Below are 20411 nucleotides of genomic sequence, written 5' to 3'. Positions count from 1 at the left end.
TTCTATGATTTTCAGCCACCAGACTACCAGTGCCTTTTAACAGGTCTTACACCTGTGTTAAGATATTACAGAGCAAGTCTTACTCTAACCTCTACTACACTAATACCAAGTAAGCCTTTATTATTATTATTATCAAGGGCTAAAAATCTATCATCAGGATTTAATTTGCAGTCCAACAGCTATCAGTATGCATCAAATACACCTCAAAAATGATGGACAGACACAACAAACAGAACAACTCATTTTAATTATGCTGCACAAAATGAGCTGTTACAAAATGAGCACCTGCAATAAAACACCACCACGCAACAAAAATCAAACATCTCTTTCATACTGGGCCCTTAGAACATCAGTCAGATTTTTAAGCTAGGCTCTCATTTTTCATTGTTTGGAAACAATTACGGGCAACAAAGTTCAATGAAAAAAAAAACAACAATCATAAATCCACAGAGAGAGCAGACATCACCTTCCTGTTCAGAGATATACTTAAATTCTAGGAAACTACTTTTGCCTTTATCTTTTGCCTTGGAATGCAAGCCTAGATAAATCCCAAATTCAAGGAAGCTTGTAGGTGAAACGAGGACATGCCCTGGTAAACTGGAGAAATTGCTTGCTTGATCCAATGAAATGGGCCTGATTCTTCAGCTCTAACATGGTGACAAGTCCTCACTTGAACAGAAACCCTATCATATGTATCTTCCACAGCAACTAGGCTGTGACATCCTCAACATGTAGCAGAGAACAGTGCTGCTCTCTGAGCCGGGGACACGCAGCAGCTCAGCAGGCGAGGTGATACAACGATCTGTCCTTCAGCTTAGCTAAAAGGAGAACGCACCAGGAGGAGCCCTCAATTGCACTCCTCATGTTAAGATTTGGTATTATTTCTCAGCTAACAGTGCGAAAATGCTATAATCCAAAATAACCTGCCATTTTAAAAAGCATGATATGCTGTGCTTTGCTATTTGTGGGTTGCCCAGGTGACTGGGAATACAAGTTCAAGAGACAAGGAAATAAACAGGATAAATAAATCACAGAATCACAGAAGCTTTGGGGTTGGAAGGGACCTCTAGAGATCATCAGGTCCAACACCCAGCTGAAGTAGGTTCCCTACAGTAGGTTGCACAGGAAAGAATTCAGGTGGGTTTTGAATATCTCCAGAGAGGGAGACACCACCACCTCTCTGTGCCTTTTCCGGTGCTCTTTCACCTTCACAACAGAGTTCCTCCTCACGTTTGTATGGAACTTCCCATGTTACAGTTTGTGCCCACTGACCCTTGTTCCGTTGCTGGGCATTGCTGAAAAGAGCCTGGCCTCATCCTCTAGACATCCGCCCTTCAGATATTTATAAGCATTGTTAAGATCCGCTCTTGGTTTTCTCTTCTCCCACGTCTCTCTGGTTTGCAAACTGAAGCCTTAGAAATGGTTAGCTTTATGAGAGCTAAGCAAAAAGCAGGTTTCCTAAAAGGTGTCATGGCACTGAAATTGAAGAGCAACAGTCAGTGTTCCCCATCTTCTTTGTAAATGAACAGTGCCACAGTATCCACACAAGATACTCCTTCAACAAGCACAGGAAGAGTATTTCTGTGTCAGCCAAATCAGACATGTATCACTATCCTCCAAAACTGAGCAACAGAAATGTGAAAACAGAACGGGAGGAAAAGGCTCTGTTTTGGCAAGTCACCAGCCCACATACACAGTGCAGGGGCATAACAAGCCTCTCCAAGCAGTGCTGGAGAAAGGGAGGCAAGTGTTTCACGATACCCACACCTTGCAAGCCATGCAGCATCTTCAACTTATGGTGGTGAGAAACTCTGAACGCCACCGAAATTCTTCCAGATTTTCTTGGTTGTTCCCATTATTTAAACAAAGCCCTGTGGTATTGATAAGCATCCCTTTTCACCAAATTAAACTGACAAAACAATCAAAAGAGACAGAAGGTATAACACTCAGCTTTTTCATGGCTGACTTGTACCTTAAGCTCTCATAGAGAGCAGGTCTTACACCTTAAAATCTGCTAGGTAGCATACACCCAGAGGCTTCCAGCCGTAATTGGAAGGGATTTGCTCAATTATTATCATTAATACCAAAGTAACAACACATAGGACCAGCAGCAAATCAAACCGTCAGCAGTGAATTGCACGTTTTCTTCAAGTGACAGAGAGAAAGGTATGGCAATGGGTGGACAAACCACTTCCAAAATCTAGTTTGGACATGCCGTGTAACTGTTATATGGTTGCACCCCAGATATTCATGTCAATCTCTGCTAACATTTTCTTTCTTGCTTCCAGGCATGCTTCACTTAATTCTCCCACCTTAACTTTCTGAGCTTATTTTCAGTACATCAATTCTTACATTAAAAAGTTCCTCTGGACAACTGAGGTCCTTTAAATACACCTCCTGCAATCACCTCAGGCAATCTCAGGCATCTGTGCTTCACTACGCAGTTCGGACAGAGAGAAGCCAGCCATACTACCACTGCTTTTAATGCATGAGTTTTATTACAAAAATACATACTAAGCACTACAGGCAAAAACTTTTAAATTATACCATGTTCACTGACTTATCTTCTGGATGCTAGTAAGTAGCCCGCGTTTTTCCGCATTATGCCTATTGCTTCACCTCACTGCATACACCTTTCACATGAATTATGTGCTGTTTCCTTGCCAAATATGTCAAGATTGTTGGGAGAAGAGTTAAGATGATAAAAACATATTAAAAAAAATAATTTAAAAAGAAAAAAAAAAAAAAAAAAAAGCATTTTTAATATACAGAACACCCAGGGCACTTAAGTAGTAGTTACAGTCACCTTCCAACAGCCTGTTATAAACTACTTGATCTCCCTTGCTGCATTTAGCATAAATGATTATCCCCTGGTTCCATTAGAGATTCTATTTGTCTATCCCTAGAGACCTAATCTGGCCATAATAGCCAACATAATTAAATGTTAACAACATGAGAGAGATTTGCAAGTATACTCAGATATTTTGGCACATAAAGGGTAAAGTTCACTCTAGAAGATCCTTGTTTCTGTATCTTTCAAATGCTTTGCAAAATCCAGTTAGATTTTTAACACTGGTGTGTTGTTATTGCAAAGCAAGTATCCAAGGCGCAAACACAAACTACACAATGGAATATTGTAATCATGAACTGCATTAAAAAAATATATATATAAGAGAGAGATAGGAATAAAAGGAATAACTCAACATCAAGGAAGAGGTGAGAGGGCCTACAAATATTTTAATTCTAATAAGCAGAATAGGAAAGTCACCCTGGATGTTAAGACAGGTGTAGTCAGGTGATCAGGGAACGGGAGCTGCTCTCGCATAAATGGGAAACAGAAAACTTGGAGCTTCTTCCGCCTTCAAGAAGAGATGCTAATATCAAAGTGATACAATAGTTGGCACCTACACACTAAATCCAAACATTCCTTCTTACATCTATGCAATATCCAACTGTTCCAGCCTTTTTGCACTATTCTCCTATTATTTTGATTTCTTACATGACAAATAAAAACTGAAATCCTATAGGGATGCAATTTTGTCTTAGCAAGAATGAAATAAAGTAACAGAAACAAGAACATGTAGATATATCCTGCAGACACCCTCTAGCTTTATTAGGATTGAAATATTTTGGGAGTGAGTCTGTGTAATTAATAGATCAATCATGTTACTCAAAAAGCCAATACAACAAAACCTTTTTTCTGTAGTTTCTTCCCCTTAATTAATGGCAACCACTACTGAAGCATGAAAACATAAATACACACAACTTGTCTTAATATGCTCCTGGCACTTCTTTACGCACAAGATTTACAATTACTTAGTAATTTGCCACCAACACATTTCCACCTCTGTATTCCTTAATACCATACAATATATAGACTAAGACAGTAGATAGGCACAGTCACAGGTTCAATATTATATTCCACCTTTATACAGGAACAGGAGCATATGATCAGTCCACACACCTCTCCCATCCGTTTGAAAGAATGAATACAAAAATGCTTCTTATTCCAACAGCTCACTTCTGTACCATCTAAATGTAAGCTGATGGACGTTTTGCCACCATGACAGACAACAGACAGTCCGTGACTTCAAACTTCCTATTATATATTTTACACAAAATGCGATATGCAAATATTTAATTTGCTGCATCAGTCACTGGAACCATTACTGTGTGTCAGTCCACTAGTTTCATTTCTTCAGAGAGTCCCAAATAAGTACATCAGCACTACTGCACACTGCTTCAAATGCTAAAGCCATGATTTTGGTAATTAGACTTACCTAGGGGGACTTCTTATTATAGAATAGAAAGGACACACAAAAATAAATAACCATGACAGTGATTGAAACCACGTATGCTCACAGGAAGAAAGTTGTTAATGACTCCTTCAGTACTCAGAGTCAAATACTTTTGAACACTCTTGTACTATGTGCAGAACCTGAATACTTGACGTACAAATATCCATTAAAAGTCTTGCTTTAGAACAAAGAAACAAAACAAAACAAAACAAAACCCAACACATTTGGTTCCCCTCTGATGCTGACGGTGAAGGGGAGCAGAAGGCATTCAGAGCTCCATAAGCCCTGGCAGAGCTGAGGAATCACGACGTGCTCACCAGCAGGCTGCCCTGGCTGCAGCCTCTCCAACATGCCTTGCACCTCCCAGCACTGCTGAAGCCACTGAGACTCCAGGCTAACATCCATATTTGTTCTCAGGGCTCAAAGTATTTCATATGCTTTGAGCAGAAAAAGCATGTTTCCTTGCAGAGCTACACCACATCCAGACACAGTGCTCTGCAAATATTAAATCACCTACCAATACCAGACCAAACACCCTCACAAAATGTAGCACCTGGGAACTAATAAGAATCATGCCTGTATTATAAAGCTTGCACTGCTCGCATTATTGAAAAATGTAGAGTAAGTGCATTCAGCAATATGGAGAGCCTTTAAACACAGAATATCAATACCTAAGATGGAAAAACGAACAGAAATAAGCAAAACCAGGACTTCTTATCTCAGGCAGCGCCACACAGTAGATACTTCATACCTATCTGCTGCAAGGATAAATTAATATAAATATATGTATACTATGATACTATGATGATGATATGTACAGCTTTTTCTTTTTTTCTTTTTTTTTTTCTTTTTTTTTTTGAAGATGCTGAAGCATCTGATAACTTATTTGCCTCTGAGGTAATTTATGTTATTTATTTACAGAAATACCTTTGTAAGTAACTTATGACTTAAATCAGTCTTTTTTGATCAAATTCATTTCCTTTTCTCCTTTCAGATCATTTATCTTGTTATGTTCCTATCTTGCACTGTTCACAGATGTTCGACATCCTAAAACCCATTAAGAGAGCTGAAGTCTCCACCGAATCTCCAATTTAAACAACCCTTTGTTATGACAAAGAATAAGAGAGCATTTACTCATGGGAAGAGTGCAGTAAGCGCAGATGGTGACGTGGTATTAACAGAAAGAAGCAAACACAACACTCTTCATCTCCTTTTTCAGCAGATTAACCAAAAGCACCAATGACAACAAGTCTGATGATCATTTGGCCTTAGTGCTAAGAGAAATGATGCATGGTCTTGCAAAACAAATTGCAGTGGATGTGTATGTGTGTAGAATGCCTCTGACCTCCAAATAATTTAGTGAACAAAGTCAAATTTATACATGGAAACAGAGAAAAACAGTAGCAAAGAGCTTTTCTAAAAGAAGACAACTTTCTAGAACAGACTACATCACTCAGTGCCAATATGACAGCCTCCAGATAAACCCAGAGAAAACACTGTCCTTGTTTTACAGCAAAGAGCGCTGGCAGTCACTGCACAACCATCAGTCCTTCATTTTCCACTTCAGTGCTTTCACTCAGCACAGAGATCCACGTGAATGATAAAATATTCACCAAGGTATCTAGCCTTCCTCTTAAAGCTGGAGTAAAAGAATATTCCCTTTCTGAGTCAGAATAATTACTTCACATCTGATTCTGTTCTCAACGTTTTTAAGTGCAGGAGCCTACAAAGAACAAACAGTCATGGCCAGTTTGGGTTGCAGTTTCCTGTAACAAGTCTCAAGTTCCACTGTCCTTTGGCCTTCAAATACACATCTGGATAGTTTGCAGTCTTTGAAGAGAACATATTAGAGCAAGACTCCCACCTATGAACAGTTCTGCAGAGAAATGGGCACTTATGCAAGCTGAAGAGACAGGCTGTCTTGAAGTATCTTTGAAAAATTCATGCAGCTAAAAATGACAAACAGCCAAATTTTGTTCCCATCGATAATCAAACAAATCTGCAAAGAGCACTATATTGGATGTATAGCACAACAGACGCCGAGTCTTCCTATTTCCCAAAGCCCAAACGACTTGCCAGTAACCAAAGGCTGAGTCACGTTGAACAAGAGCATATTACAGTCCAAACATAGAACTGCTTCTCCTTACTAAAATCAAGGAACCAGAAAGTTTGCACGCAGAGTCATTCATCAATAATAATAGCTCTTCTCAATTTTGAGATCCAATAAGCAATAAAGTAGAAGAGAACAAAAATACTTACAGGCTATCGGAATATCACTTTGCCTGTCCACTGTCCTGTGTTATTCCGTTGTGAATTCCTAATCTTTAAGACATCTGTTATCTCAGGCTGGCAAAGAAAATAATCTCAAGAAGAAAGCAAGCAAATGAGTCATTTATCATCTGCCCTCTCTCCTCCTGACTGCTGATTTCGAATGATACAAGAAACAGTTTATTTATAAAAGGCACCACTAATATCTAAATTTGAACATACCTTAACTGCCTGCTTTCTTCTATTCACACCGCCTATCACAGATCCCGGGACTTTATTTATCTCTTCTTAGTTACTTCACACATATTCATATTTGTATGTAGCTTTGGTCTACATACATGTATCCTTCATTTTAAAATACTCCTGTTAGTTAGAAATAAAGGAATATGTGTAGATACAGTTCACCGGTATCACGATTACCTGAAGAAATTTTTCAAGACAGGTATTTGAAAATGAAATTGTTCTGGGCCTGTCCACTGCAGGAGTGTCTGGGAAACTGTTGAACACAGACTGAACCTCTGATTGACCACCTGAGGCAAGCAGTGAGTCAGCAGCGGGAGCACACATGAAGACAATTCAGCTGTGCTACTGGAAGGGGTGGAGCTTGGCTCCACCTCTCCCAGATCTCATTTAAGGGCTGACCACCACTAAGGCAGGATCTCTTTCTCTGGAGATTGCTCCTTTGTGGAGTTTACTGCCAGCCTTCTACACTGGTGAGCATTTTCTGTTTATCATTCCATCATGATAATCTTTCATATGAAACATCTGTATAACCTCTGTTTACCTGTGAGAGCTATGTCTCTTAAAAGAAAAACAAGGCTGCAAAAGGTTCTCTGTTTAAAGCTACCAGTTAGAGGACACAGTGCCTATTAGGACCAACTGGCCACATGACAGCCATCAGAGCCATCTATGCCAGAGTTACTGCTCTAATAGGAGAGGACTAGCAGGAGAAGCAGACACGCTTTGGCAACTCTTGACCCAACATAATTACACTTACTTGACCTTTCTAGACTTTCATCATCTGCCAATGGGTCCATGGCCAACACTGCCTCAAGTCTGCTTTCTTAGCTCTGCTCTTACCCCATCCTCAATACATTCAGCTCAGGCTTTGCTGGCACTCCTCTATCCTTTTCATAGAATCACAGAATCACCAAGGTTGGAAAAGACCCACAAGGTCACTCAGTCCAACCATCCACCCATCACCAATAATTCTCACTAAACCACATATTTCAACACAATGACCAAACGTTCTTTGACCACCACCATGATCAGTAACTCCACCACTTTCCTGGGTAGCCCGTTCCACTGCCTGACCACTCTTTCAGAGAAGTAGTATCTTTCTCTTCCATACACAATGACACTCTCCTCAGCACTTCTCTCCAAAATGTCTTTGTAAATACAGAGTAGTGAGTTTTCATTTTGAGAAACTAGCCTGAAACATTTCTGCAGTAACACAGAACTCATACCTTGAAGCATGACTTGCATGCACTGAGACTACAAGTTCCTATCTGCACAGCGCTCTGCTATTTGTCAAGTAACTAGAAAAACAGGAAAGCAAGGGTCTCTCAGGACCAGGATCTTTAGTTATTACTGAAATATTCTCTACTGGGATGCTGGTCATACACTGGAGCAGGATGCCCAGAAAGGCTGTGGAATCAGCATTCTTGGAAACAGACGAAATTCAATCAGGCACTGTCCTGGGCAACTTCATCTGTGTGTTGCTGCTTGAGCTGGGTCTGGACTAGACCACCTCTAGGGTGGCCTTCCAACCTCAGGTATGCTGTAACTGCATTTTAAGCTCACTCTTTAACTCTCCCTGCCCCGCATGATTCTGTATCATTCCTCTGTTATTAATCTTCCTTGTCTGCACCTAGATTTCCAAAAGCCAAGTAAGCCGCTCGGAGGCAGTCTCCTTCCTGTGAGTCACCCTTTGACAGGCAAAGATGCTGAGAGCAAAGTATATTATTGTAACTAGGTGGGAGCTGTCAGCAAATCCACAGAAACTCGATTTCATGTATTTGATACCTTCCCTTGTTTACAAACCTCATGTTAGTATAACCCATTCTCCATCTTACCAGGCTGAAATGAACTCCCTTAGGATCTTATTTGCAGTTAATGCCACTTGGGATCAGACAGCAAATAGGAGAGCTGTGGGCTATGAGGAGTGGCACTTCCCCAGGGAGCTGCAGTCGGCCCCTCTTCAGCACTCTTTGTCTCTCTCTTGTAAACTACCAAGACTTCTGTTTAGATAACAGAAATACATGGGGAAATAAGTCTTCATTCTTATATTAAGAATCCTCCGGAGCTACTGTTTATTTATATTCTTAACCTCAAAGAAAAATCAAGATGATAAACTTCAACATTTTTGCTACTGGCTTGGGTCAAAGAGGAATTGCTTCATGTGCTTAGAAATACCTGAAACGTTTACATATATCTGCATATTACTAAGTTATTTAAAACTGGTATGTGGAGCAGGGCGGCCAAAAAACCTTGAAATGTTATTTCATAAGCAGCTGAATGAACAGAAACACCCAATGCCTTATGATTGCCCCATCTTCATGCCCACCATGCCCACCCTTGCCCCAGCTTCCGTTCCTACCCCATATCCGCATGGCTGGGAACATGCTAGGACGTGCTTGGAACTGTGGCAGAGCAATACTGACTGCCTGCCCAGTATACCAATGTGATCTGGCCACCGGTAGCTGCTTCTCAGCAGGGAGGTTTCCATTCAACTAGGAGCACTAGTTGTCATAATTCTCTATTCAGCTTTCAACTTAAAAGAACTATTGTGTTCCTAAAAATGCCTTAATGACCTCAACTCTTCTGTCAAATCTGGCCAGTATCACCTAGTTGGCTCAAAACAACCAAGGGAAGGGGGACAAATAAATAGAGGTTTTTGAAGCTCTCAGGAAAGATCTGTTAAGCAAACAGACTAAAGCAAAGGCTTCTAGATAGTCACAGAATGAAACTCTTTGCTGCGTGATTAGAATGTGTCTCTTTTCTCAAACGCAAATCAACATTTGAACCTAGCTGCTTCGCACTAAACTAAGAAAAGCAAGAAGAGGGTTGGACATATGACAATCATTTGCTGCAGATGACTTCCCTGGAGCAGCACCCAGAATAGCAAAACAGGGTTACGTTCCCCATTTCTGAATGCTATCTGCCCTCTGTGAACTGCAGTTGCCTTAGTCGTCAAACGTGGATAGCTGGAAGGCAGATATACGCCTCTCACCTCTTTCTGCCCTTATGCAGGCCTTTAGGGCAAGCAGAAATCCTCTCAGAATGAAGGGCTGTTAAACTGAACCGATTTAAAATTTGATTCAGAAAATAGTGTCAGAGCCTTGACACTCTGAAATGAGTTTTATAGTAGCTTTCCTGTGTGATCCAGAAGAGGAAGTTTTTATGAAGATACATGGCATATATGTGGAATCTGTTTATGACAAATGTCTTTTTCTCTCCAAAGACACTGTTATATTTTTGTTTTAAAATCAGTCCCATCTGCCACGCTACATTTACTACTAGACAAGGAAAAAATTGAACAAAACCTTCATAATGCCCTGCATTGTGCTCAGTGCAATCGCTGTTTTCCCTAAATCTATTTTAACGAGTGCTCTTTAGGGCAGTAGTAGTTTTTCTACATTGGTATTGAAATCTGGTATTGAAACTGAAAAGTTTAGATGGAAATCTAATGTAATTCTTAATACCTTACATAAGGAGACAGCTACTAGAAAGCTGCCTCCGCTATAGGGGGGAGACTGCAAAGGACAGAAAAAGCATCCACTTCCACATTAAATATCATTGGGTCCCAAAGATGTTGTAATAAGCTTCAGATTTCTAAATACACTTCAAATGACCACGTGGCTATTGTGCCACCCTTGCAAATAAAGCAATGAATTTCATCACACCAATGGTGGGGCATATCCAGAACAGAGCAAAGGCAGATATTTCAACCAAACAAGTGCCATTACTAATTGCTTTGCCCTCCTCCTGACTTGGACAGTTATGCTTGTATTCTCAGTTTCATGGCACAGAACTTCCTATAACCTGACTGCAGAACATGTGATTACTGGGTTTTGTGCCTTTATATTAAATGACTGCCCACCTTTTAATTTCCATGCCTTGTTTTTTGTATGTATGGCATCGTAACTTCCCATATAAGATTCAGAATAGTTAAGTCATTAAGAAATCAAGCATTCTGTCTCAGCCAAAGGACCTACCACCAACTATCTTGCTAATGATTTTAACTTAGCATTTTCAGATTTTTTTACTAGCTTTCAGTGGATTGTAAATTAGATGCTGAAATATTTCCATACAGAAATAACAGTCTTACTACACTGTACCAAATGCCAGCTTCTAAGCTGCACAGATACCAACTGTCACAAATTCTACGCACAAAACCCTCTGTCACCTCACTTATTGTAAACCTTTCTCATTCAGCAGCTATCGAAGACTTCCCTCCTCCACACACCTGGACATGTCATACTTGTGTGACACTTTACCTTACCAGCCTTTGGCTCTGCCTCTGGGGCCACAATCAGTTCTACTCCTGACAGTGTGCTGAATGGTGACAACTTCATATCAGTTCTGATCAGCAGCAAGGAAGAAACTCCTTGTCAGCGCAACTAGTTTCTGTAACACAGTTGCATAGCACACTCCTAGGTCTATCCAGAATGCATCTGCATCCAAGACTCCATGTTGAACCTGCCATCAAACCCTTTTCTTTTATTCCCACAGCAGCTTTCACACAACTTCTATACCAATGTCTCAGCACGGGCCTACCTCCACAGACTTCCAACTGGACATTGCCCAAGGCTCCTTACTGTCACATCAGTCAACAAACTGAAGCTGTTTAGGTAGAACAGATCACTTTCCTTCCATTTACTGGTTTGTGTTCTGTTTCCCTTAAACTGCTTTTTGGCTTTGGTAAAGTTATATATTCGCTTCTGAAACTAAGCTACCTTAATACACCAGGGAATTTCACCTGCCTGGCCTTTTTCCTTGATGGGTATGAAGTACTGTCTCTTTCATAAACAAAGGTTTTCCAAGATCTGCTTCACCAAACCTCTGCTCCCAGGCAAGGCAGTCAGGCTGATTCCATATCTCACCTTCCAGACAGCATCTGCACACCTGGCACCATATGACTGCTCCCTCTCCTGAGTTATACACAGTCTTCAAGGACAAACCCTGTGTCAGATGTTAGGATGATGCATTAGCACACTTATAAATATTTTCTTCTAGATTTAATAGGCCCAGTAGTTTGAGTTTTATTTTAGAAGTGGAAAAAGCATTATTTGAATAATTAAATTTTGCCATGAGACGGTTTATCTACTTACTACAATTACTGTAAGCTACAGAAATGAGGAAAAAGCCACTTCTGTTATCCTGCTGTTCAGTTTACGTTGTGCATTTGGAATCACTTTAGTAGTTTTCCTGATTTCCTGACATTTCCGGTTTCAGTCCTTCAGCGAGTCTCTCATTCAGTGGCACAGGAGATTATCAGTTGGAACAGAAAGAAAAGTGTAACTGGAGAACCGGTCAGACTGACAGAGCGAACGGGGAACAAAGAAACAGAAACTCCTTCACCTCAGAATGGAAAAAAATATATATATAATCTGTCTAGGCTTAAGATCTGCAATGTCTCTACATCTTTTCTAGTTTTGCTGAGATAAACACTACCCTTTCCTAAAAATAGCTGTTCCTCTTGCCTTTTCCATTACGCTCACCACACAAATTAGAAGTTACTTCCTCAAGTTAAAGTCTGTGACTAAATAAGCCTCTGGCTCATGTCAGCTGCCTGTGTAATGAAATCCACCAAAAATGTTCCGTGGTCATAAGAAGATGCAAGGCAGGAGAAAAGGGGCTGTTACACAACCGTGACGCTGGATCCATGGGACCTTGACCAAGCCCTACACCTCTCTAGCTCAAGACAAAAGCAGAGCGTAACAGGCCATTCGAACAGACAAGGCAGCATCTGCTTTCTTTAGATGTTTGAACCAATGACACAAACTGTCTTTTAAAAAGTTTGAGTAACCATCACTCTCTCAGAGTACTTTTACAACAACTTTCATTCACAAACAAATAAAAGGCAGCACTGCTGCTTCTTCAAGTTCCTGTTGTGCTCCTCTCAGTGATGCCATATGAAGGGCTTTTGACACAGTGTGGGGAGACAGGCAGTGAGCTGACCCTGCTATTACAAATAGCCTCTGCACATAGTTTAATGTTAACACTGATCATTCACTTAATTTTGCCTACCAAGCAGCCAAATGTCTGCACCAGTGCATGGAAAGAAGAAAACCAGAGGAATTATGGCTTTGGGATTTTTTTTTCTGTGGCCGTGCTGGCTTGACGTGGTTCTGAAACCACAGCCTCAGACTAACTTATCAATGTTTATATTTCCTAGAGACTTCCTGAGCATTTGTGAGTTCCCAGAACTAATGACAACCCATGTAATTCATGACAATGTTAAGCTGAGTCAGTAGACTAGCAAAGAACTCCAGTGTCTGAAAACAGTATCGAATCTTACTATTGTAGTTGCACAAATAAAGTAATAGTGGCTGACACTTCATCTTACAGCCTATTCACAGCTCGATACCGAACTGCAGACCAGGGACATCTGCAATCTGTCAGAAGTCTACACAAGGTGCCACATGAAGTAGGGAAATACAAAAAGACAGCACTTAAAAGTTACTTAAAATAAATGGTGCTGATGAATGAAGCTTGTCTGTGGGTATTTAAACTAGTTATTTTACCACTGCATCACCCCCAAGGACAGAAGATGTCAGCCAACAGGAAAATGCATGACTCTGCATAAAAAGAAACTGCTTAAATGTTTACAATGGGCATAGATTCAAGCTACTGGATACCTGAGACTCCTTCTGTACCCTGACTGATTGCTAAGCACAGTGTCACCTTGTCACCAACCACAGTATGCTGCTCAAGAAACCCAAGCAACGAACACACTGTCAGGCTGAACACTGGAGCTGGGCAAAGGCAGGCATCAAAAACTGATTCTGGAGCAGGCAAGTATTGCTGGTGGGGAACAGAGGTATCTCAGCCTGCTGTGGGTGACCTGGGGCCCTAGTGCTGCCCATATTCTGGAATGGGCCACAGAGCTTATTGGCAAATTTATGAAGACGTATCCCATAGTAATGCTGCAGTAAACAGCTACGAACGTACAGAGCTTCTCTGAGGCTACCCAGCTCATGCAGAGAACCACGCTGACAGCACTGCTCTGCCACTGACTTCAAATCTCATTGCAAGCTAACATTCTGCTTCTTGCCAGGAGGACCTCTGCCTTGCCTCTATTTCAGTTTCTAAATAAAGTAGGTGCTGAAGTTAGGAAATAATAGCTCTTGCTGTGTGACAGCTAATAATAATCTTTCATATAGCAGTTTTGTCCTTGGGGCCAAGAAGAAACAATCAGCTGCTTGTCAACACTTCCTTAAGTTCACCCCCTTGTCAAGCACAGCTACCCTACCAAGGAGCTCAGAAAATAACCATCATCAGCAACATGTCTTGAATTTCTGAAGCTCATAATACTATAAATTAACATCAAACAAGAAAGAGGCTCAAGTGTGCACTTCTAATTGAAAAGGAAATGCATAAAGATGGAGAGGAGAAACTACTACATCTAAACTGCTCATCTTAATTGTGACGTAGCATTAGAAAGCGGTGAGATAATCATAAAAAATACGGTAAGCAGGAGAGTACATCACAATGCACAGTGAACAGCAGCACAACTTGCCATGCTGGAGAAGATAATGCTGGAGTAGGCCGTATGGGAGGAAATTCTGAAATAAACATTTGTGAAATATTCAACGAATAAGAAGTAGGAAATATGCCAGTGGAAACAAGAAATATCCCTCTGCATGCATAGTATCGTGATGTTTAAATCATATAGAAATCTGAAAACTGAAAGCCTACGTAGCTCATGATGCCATCCTACACAAAACAATCCATGCCGTGCATTACCAGCACTGGCTGCTACTTCTGCAAGTTTTTCAAATCTAGTTACAGTAGAGCAAACTTCCCTAACTTCAAGGGCTTTTAACTAGATGAATCGAAGTATTTCATGCTGAGTATGAAGATAAACTAAAATTAATGTAGTGACAAGTTCATTCCAGGCACGTCACTTCATCAGAGGGAAGTTTTTAAAGCCTCTATCAATTGCTGGAAACAAAATGTTGTGCAGAATCTGTGACAGATCATAAATCAGCACAAACAACGTGCCTTAAGTATACCAGGCAATGCTTTCATGTTGTTTCTTGCAGCCAAAAGTAAAGTTTTGCTTAAAGCACTCTAATCATTATGTACCTGCACAGAGGAAAGGGAACTGGGGAAGAGGACAGGTGAAAAGTACTTGTGTGAAGTGCACTGCGCTGGGTCTGGCTAGGGGGGAGTTAACACAGCAGCCATACAGTACTGTGCTCTGCACTTGCAGTCAGAAATGCACTGGTATCGCACCCACATTTTGGTTATCACTGAGCAGTGCTGCCACAGTACCAAGGCTCTCTGTGAATCCCCAAAGGCAGTGGGGTGGGGACAAGGCCAGGGCAGCTGACCCAAGTGACCGCAGGGATACAGCATGCCATATGGCAACACACTTAGCAAGGAGAGCAGGGCAAGGGGAAAGAGATTACTGATGCCATTGCCTCCCAAGGCATAGCTGACCATCACTTGCTGATAGGAATTAGAGTAATGGTTTTCACCTTTCAGTTCTGCATGGCCTATGCTTGTTTCTATTTTCCATTAATCTAACTACTCCTTACCTCAATCCATGGAGCAATTTTTCATCCTCTTTTGTCCCCCTGTTCTTTTGAGAAAGGGGAGTGAGAGAGCAACATGGTGCAGCTGAGCTGCCCATCTGTTGTTAGAGCACCAAAGGCTTTCAGAGTTAACTCCCTCTCCAGCTCCCAACCAGAACTCAGGCTGGCAATTGATTCTGAGAGGTCCTGCATGGCACTTCCAAGTAGAACTCTGCTCAACTCTCCTAAAGCATCAAGACAGCGTTAAACTTTCCTAGCAGCAGCTACAAGGCCATTTTGATGAGTACATTCTCATCACTGCCTTCAGTAGTTCATTTGAACTTATGTCATTCCATCTGAAGGGAAAGCTCTCGAACCATAATTGTAGTTGCCTCTTTGTCCAAGTACACACAAGTCAAAACATTTACTGCACTGAAGTAATTCAACAGCAGCAAAACAAGGTACTCACTCTCAATACAGAGAACAGGTTTGGAGCTATTTCTGAAAAAATACTGGCACAGCAAAAAATATGAAGACATTTGTTTGCATTAAACTTTCATATACATCCAGAAATCATCTTTACAAAGGGGTGCTTCCAGGGTTAAGAAGATTATCATATCATTCATTTACACAAATTAATTATGTCTTCAGTTTGTATCTACACGTTGAACAGCTCCGCAATTTGAAGGAGACCCAAAGGAGCTCTTGACAGGCATTGCTTTTCACTTACAACCCCAGAAATCATTCAAAGGTTTTAAGGTTGTCACAGGAGCCAGGAGGCTCCAGCTTCCTGACTGTACTCATTAGTGCCCTAACTTGCAGTAACATGTCTGGCTCTTATCACTACCTACAGGCACCTACTGATGGGGGAAAGAAAATGTCACCAGTCACACGGACCTTGTTTCTACACAAGCAACACAGCACCACCTCAGCTATGATCCAAGAAACAAAGGTAAAATAGTTCTGAGCTACAGACCTGACAGTCAATGTGAGAGCACACTTAGATGGGTGTATTTAACTTAGCAGTCACAAATTCATTAAGATTATCTCCAGGAAAGACAGGCATCCTTGACCCAGTTCAAAGCACAATAGCAAAGCTTCAGAGCTCACGAAAAATAAATTAGTTTTACCTATTGACCCCAAATTTTAATTCCAGATAGGGTTGTTTTTTATTTTCTTCAAGAGCATCTCTGCATTGTTCCTTTTATTCATCTTCTCTAGCATATAACAGGAAGTCTGACTCTCTTCTATCACAACTGTGAGGTGCAGGTGGTCCTAGTCACTGGGGAGTGTACAGTGACACCCCCCTCTTCCCCAGTGACTCACTCAGTTTCACATGAGCCACTTTGCTCATCTGCTATTTCTTAATCATAGAAAGAGGAGGGGGGAGAAAGGTCAGCATGGCTAACCAAGTTAGCCATGAAAGTAGCACTACTCCTAAATGAAAGACTGAAGGAGAGGGACGTGAACTGCTGAGAGTGGGGCAGCAAGTCAAAGACAAAGCTCGAAGGGAGCTGAGTGCCGTGAGGCCAAGGACCACCTCCTACAGCAGCAATCAGGAAGGAACTGCTAGCTGTAAGGAGATGCTTTTCTACAGAAGCTTGGGAAAAGAAGTCTTTTTTGTGATAGGAAAACTTACTTTTAAGACAAGAGAAAGCCTCAGACTTCTTATTGCTGCTGTTGTTACCTTAACAAGGAAGGATCCAGCATTTAGTACTATTTTATTGTGTTTGGCTTGCGTTAGAAGAGATTTTGTGGGAACTGCTGATAACAAAACATTTTGAACCTGAACTTGCTAATGCAGTTAGTACCCTTGGATGATTCAGACACTACCTCTACTATCATCCCAGAGAAACAGATGCCTACAGACTGGCAATTCACATCTTCAGTTGTACACAGTATGATAGTATGATACAGAAACCAGCTAAGTTCAGAAGATAATGCAAGAGGAAACATCTTGCCAGGACAGGTAATGCCCTGCTGACCATTTGAGAACTTAGTGAAGATGGTATCATGCATCAAATATAGGAGTGTGCAAACTAAAACACATTTTACTCAAAACTCCAGCATTCTTCCACACACACACTCACACTGAACTGGAATCTTCCCAAGTGATTTTGCTCTTGTACACAGAAGTCTGTTTTTCATCATCCTAAAATCCACTCAGCCATCTCACTGTATTCTCAATTTCTACTTATGTTTTTTCTGAGGACTTTGCAGAAAAATTCTGCTATTAGTCTGAACTACTCTACAGACTTATTTACCCTCCTCCAGGTCTATCACACTTTTAGCTAAATCTTTATCCTCAAGCTACCTGAATCCCTCTCCAGCAATCCCAGCTTGTCCCCAGAGTTCACTTTTTGTGTTTCTCTCATTCTCTCTCCATTCAATGCCTTTTAAAAGAACGCTGCAGAACTATTTTGAGACTTCTCTCATGCTCACCTTGTCACAGACACAAATATAGGGGTGGGTTATTCAGCTTATAGCACTTCCATATGGGAAATCTATACTGTGTTCTCCTCATAGTCAAAGGACAATCACTTTCAGGATATGACTTCTTTGACCTAATATTGGATGAGAGCACAGCCTGTTTTTCTCTATAGGCCATATATATGGAGTTTAGTATGAGAAGCTCAGACACATATCTACACCATTCCTGCGTAGATTACTAGTGGCATCAGGGACAGCATTTGTGCACTGTGCAGAGGATGAAGAAGAAGCAGCTGAAAAGAAAGGGTAGTTACTAAGGTGAAAATAAGATGGGATATTGTGTATTAAATGACAAGAAAGTAAATAATCTCACTGCAATAAATGACTGGAATCTGGATAGGTAATGAGACTAACTGAAAACCAGGGTGGCAAATGACCAGAACACAGAAAAAAAGAGTTCATATTTTGAATAAATTACATCATTATTTAAATAGGAGTTGGAAACAAGATCTGCTTGAAAAGAGCAAGGAAGCACCTGTTCCACTGTTCCTAAATAGACATTGTTGAGATCTTTCTTCCAGACAAAACAACAAAAAAGTCAATGGACTCATCTGAAATTTATAACAGAGGCAATGCCTATCCCTGTATAGCAAAATGAGCCTATTTTAGTCAGAAAGAAACCCCAAAATAATTCTAAGACAAACAATACAATTATTTTAAATTGCACAATTTTGAGATGTTGCATGCTACATAAGTGTATTTATATAAAAATATTTATATAAGCTGAATCCAAAGGCATAGCCCCGGACTGCAAGGAACAATACCTGTGCATTAGGCAACTATCCTTCAGCTGAACACATCTGTTTCATCAGCTCCACAAGCTGTATTCTGCACACATTGTGACCCCTCAGTTTCACTACTGAGGATAATTTACATCAAAAGCATCTTCAAACTGAAATGGAGAGAGCTTCATTGTTTTCCCATGTACCAGCTACAGGTTGCACGTATTAAATAATGTGAACAGAACACCTCCTGAGTCCTAATGGGACTCCTTATAGTAATACCACTGTTCAAAAGTTGGAAGGGAACAAGTATAGATTTTTCCTCTGGGATGCAATGGAGCCTTCTTCACCTTCCTCCACAACAAATGCATCAATCCGATAAAGATCTCACATAGGCACACCTAAGAAGGAAGTTTCTTCCTGTCTGCCATCTACATCCTCAACAAAATCTGTTGTCTTCTCCTGCCTCTCTAAACTGAAAGTGGTGTCCTTCTATGTGGAGCTGCTTACCTGAGGCTAAAGATTATCCACATATTTATTTTCAAGAAACAATACTTTTAAGGGACATGTGGTATACAAATATTGTATTTAAACACAAAGAAAAATTACTTTGCTGAAATTGAGTTTTCTGTGTGATTAATTTTTTATGTCTCGTTTTGGGTTTATGTCATGTGTTGTGAGCATATTTTAACCTTAAGTGGCTGAGAAGTATGTTCTTGTGCCTAGTTGTACAAAGTGATTATGCACCAATTAGCTAACCTTAAAAACTAAAAGGAATTTTCTTCTCATGCTTCTTATCATTTCTCTGAAATTGGAAGTATTTGCAGGGGAGCACCACAGTCCGGGTGTCAGAAACACATAAACAGCAGAAGGATAATCCAATCAAAAGACAGATTAATGCCTTCTAGATTCCTGTGTTTGAAAGGAAAACCAAAGCTGAGCATACTGAGGGTCAGACACCTCATCAAACGTGACTGGCATGTGACAAAGGCACTTGGTTGCTCTAGGTTTATTAAGAAAAGATTTTATGACAGAAATTTTGAGGTTTGCCTTTTTGTTGAAAAAGATAACCAGATTAATAGCTTGCATGCATCCCTTTATTAAACGCATTATCCCTATCATTAAATGAAGCATTTTTCTTGTATCCTCTTCAGAATAGAATGGAAATTCTCTTGTATTATTTAAATGTAGAGTGGAAAGTAAAAATAACTAATTCTCAAGAGAAACTGAAAAAGCATTTTGTTGCTTTCAGTGTTTGGCTCTGATGAAGAACATGCAACACATGATAAGCTGTTCCAGATTTTCTGGCTTGAATAACCTCAGTGCTGACTGCATTTACAGTTTGTAGGGAACAAATACACCTGGCAAGGCAATGTGTCTTTTCCTTAAATATTATTACTTGTTTAACAATTGTTAATTTGCATGCAAAATACAGCCTATCAACGCCAGTTCTGCAACATGACCTACATATAGGCCAAATATATTATGCCCAGATACACAAAGTAATGCAGTACACACGGACAGTACTTAAAAATCGGAACACAACTGTCATAAAACAAGCCATAGTTGTTTAACAGTTAAGCTCATTACATGCAAACTTCCATTACATGTTTTTATAGACGGATGAAGATCTTACAGAATTTATGCAGATCTGAAATCATGGCACAAGTTAGGATCTAGTTTTGGATTTCGAAAGCTAACTTGGAAAGATGGAATTTCATCACGATGGAAAAAGAATTAAAGAGAAATCTTCCAGTGTTCTCCTGTTCCAACATCTGACTAATACTCTTATGATATTTTCAATAACAGTAACAATAGCAATAACATTACTTATGTTTTTCTTCACCAATCTAGAAATGCTCTCAGGGAAAATAAAAAGCTTTCCTAAT

At 40.4% G+C, this 20411-nt stretch overlaps 1 protein-coding gene across 7 annotated transcripts in view; it reads right to left on the bottom strand.

Annotated features, from left to right (window-relative positions):
- The window catches only part of SH3KBP1 (SH3 domain containing kinase binding protein 1), a 215334-nt gene that overhangs the window by 116935 nt on the left and 77988 nt on the right, over positions 1 to 20411 (bottom strand). Inside the window, exon 1 of one of the 7 annotated variants that reach the window (XM_072330132.1) lies at positions 6558 to 6678. The exons of the other annotated variants lie outside the window; for them this stretch is intronic. The gene's annotated coding sequence lies outside the window, so the exon portion shown is untranslated. Of the gene's footprint in view, positions 1 to 6557; positions 6679 to 20411 lie in introns of those variants that run through there. 7 annotated transcript variants of the gene reach the window in all.

This window comes from Excalfactoria chinensis, chromosome 1, assembly GCF_039878825.1.
Source record: "Excalfactoria chinensis isolate bCotChi1 chromosome 1, bCotChi1.hap2, whole genome shotgun sequence".
In the NCBI taxonomy this organism is placed as follows: Eukaryota; Metazoa; Chordata; class Aves; order Galliformes; family Phasianidae; genus Excalfactoria; species Excalfactoria chinensis.
Note: the sequence above shows the minus strand (reverse complement) of the source record. Positions and strands in the feature narration are given on the sequence as shown.